This window comes from Nicotiana sylvestris, chromosome 5 (genome assembly GCF_000393655.2).
Source record: "Nicotiana sylvestris chromosome 5, ASM39365v2, whole genome shotgun sequence".
NCBI classification, from domain to species: domain Eukaryota; kingdom Viridiplantae; phylum Streptophyta; class Magnoliopsida; order Solanales; family Solanaceae; genus Nicotiana; species Nicotiana sylvestris.
The window spans coordinates 12,619,252-12,622,018 of record NC_091061.1 but is presented as its reverse complement, the minus strand read 5'-3'; the positions used below and the strand labels follow the sequence as shown (position 1 = coordinate 12,622,018).

At 37.3% G+C, this 2,767-nt stretch overlaps 1 non-coding gene across 1 annotated transcript; it reads left to right on the top strand.

Annotated features, from left to right (window-relative positions):
* Positions 1–1,817: 1,817 nt before the first annotated feature.
* LOC138869801 (small nucleolar RNA R71) lies at positions 1,818–1,923 on the top strand. Its single transcript, XR_011400054.1, has one exon. It is a non-coding gene; the product is annotated as a small nucleolar RNA R71 (small nucleolar RNA).
* Positions 1,924–2,767: the final 844 nt, after the last annotated feature.

The following is a 2,767-nucleotide window of genomic DNA, read 5'->3' as shown; positions in this document are numbered from 1 at the left end:
AACATGATCTATTACTTGGCTAGATTCCTTATGGTCCAAACCCGCCTTATGGCCCATTCTTATTCCTTGCCAAGAAAGAAACAACTTCAATTTTTCTATCTACGCAATTAAAAGCATATAATCAAGAACCAAGACTACATATATCACAATCGAAATAAAAACTAATTAAAAGAATTAACCAACACACGCACCAAGCTATCATAACATAATGAAATAAGAATGAAAATTGAGAAATGGACCTTTTATTGGTGAACAACGTTGAAAATTGCAAATCAATCGGGCTAAAGAAAGCAACAGTCCTTGGACCGAAACCTCGAATTGATAAACTAAAATTGTGAACCGGAACCTCGAATTGACACCGGCGCGCCCGAGACCCAAATCGACTAACTAAAATTTTTGGTCAGATTAGATCCTTGAAATTGGCAGACGATCAAAAATGCCATTATACATAGTGCAATGCTTTCGTTACACAATGCAATGCTAGTTAAGTGAAGAAAATGTCTAAATGGTCCAATATAGCAACGCCAAAAGCACTTTGAGGAGAAGACGTCTAACTTGAAGATTTTGAATGCCAGTGATCTTCTGAGCCACAGTCACTAATCGCTGACAACACTCCCGCAGTTATTGCCTTTTCGCAAAGGGTGTTGCGTCTATTTTTGTTGCTTTAGAGTTGTAAGAATTGAAAAGGTTAGGTTAGGGTTTATAATTGGGTATTTTATATGGAAGTGAGAAAGAATGATGGCCATTGTATTGGAAGGAAATAGAAGGCTAGGATTAAATCTTGTACTTAAATGGGCTAATGAGTTGGGAAGAATGGGCCAAGGGTAATTGGGTTGGACCATGTCTTTTTTTTTGTGTTTCAATTTTGGGCTAAGAAGACTCCAAAAATTATTAATTAAAACCATAGCTAAATTCCCTTAATATAAGATAACTATACTACATGATGCAAAAATAAATTCTAATTAATTAAACTAAACTATATTAAAACATGAAACTATTACATATTTTTTATATTTTTCAATATTATATAAAAATAAAATTAAGGTACTATTTTTTGTATATTTTTTTTACTTTATGAAAGGTCCATAAAATAAAAATATTTTTTTGTAATTTCCATTTTCTTGTAGTAAAATAAAGTAATAAGGTAAAAATGAATTGAAATAGCTATATTGGGCCTAAATTAAATATTTACGTGCTAAAATTTGAAAAATCTTGGGGAGGGTCAAAAATCACATGTCTACAGCTGGTTGTACCCTTGTTGCCTTTGATAAGGCACCATTTGCCCATGTAGTCTCATAGCCCCATGATTATTGCTGTTATTGTATTGCTGCTGAGCTGGTCTGTATTGTTGATTTTGCTGACCCCAATTCTGACCACCTAGTCTCAGTACCCCGTATTTAGCCACATAATTCATGTTCTCCTGATATTGTTGATTATCACCTTCAACACTCCATGAGAAGACATATGGCTAATTAATGCATGATGTACATAGACCCTCATTAGTTGCATCAACTATGTGTACCTGCTGCTTTTGGCCTGATTCTTCCACCTTTTTGGTGAGGATGCTCATTTGTGTCATCAAAGTAGCCATATTTTCAGCTATGGAGTTAGCTGGGTCTAGAGCCACCGAGTGAACCACAGGAGTGATTGGAGCATTCCTTGTTGTCCATTCTGAGTTTTGTGCCATCTTCTCAAGCAGGATCTTGCTCTCTCTGAATGTCTTGTTAAAAAATGCTCCACCTGCTGAAGGATCAACATTAGCTTTCAAAGTATCTGCTAAACCCATGTAAAATCTCTGCCCCAACATCTGCTCCGAAATACCATGATGTGGACACGTAACCAGCAAATCCTTGAATCTCTCCCCCGCTTCATGGAGCGTCTCAGTTGGTCTCTGTTTGAAGCTTAATATCTCATCAATTTGCTGAGCAGTCTTGTTGGGTAGATGAAATTTGCTCAAATAGTGCTTGACTAATTCCTCCCAAGTAGTAATGGAGTTGGTAGGGAGTGAATTAAGCCAAGTATGGGCAGCTCCTGTCACTGAGAATGGAAACAACAACAAACGTATTGCTTCCAGTGTGACATTGTGTTGTCTCTGCGTGGCACAAATTGAGAGGAAATTCTTTAGAATTTGCTGAGGATCTTCGACGTATGACCTAGAGAATAGTCCCTTGTTTTGCAAAAGATGTAGCATGTTATTTGTGATCTGGAATGAGTCTGCTTGTATCTGAGGGACTACAATAGCAGTTGCTAAGTTGTCAGTTGTAGGTTGTGCCCAGTAATATAGTGCTGCTTCTGGCACAAGAGGTGCCACACCCTGATCATTTGGGTCATTTGCGTTGTTTCTGTTGTTTGGGTCATTCACGCTGTCCCTGTCATTTAGATTATTGTCTTCCATAACTGGTTCAATTCTTTCGGTTGAGTTTTGTTGTTGTTTGCCTTTCATGTTTGCACGGTTCAATGCCTTGAACACCTTTTCAGGATCTGATAATGCTTCGAACAATTCTCCAGTTCTTGAGGAGTTTCTAGGCATGCACCCGTGACAATCACGACTACAAACGTTAGAATTTTGATGTTCAGTTCAAATTGAAGAAAATTGATTACACTAAAAATTTCTGCACTTCTTTTTAACTGCAATCAATAACATCATTAATTCCTCGGAACTACGTCAAAATTTGATCACGCACAACTATGCTTTATAAAAAGGACAAAGCGGTCACTGCAAATATATTCCAGTTATTAAGTCCGGAGTCGAATCCCATAGGGAATT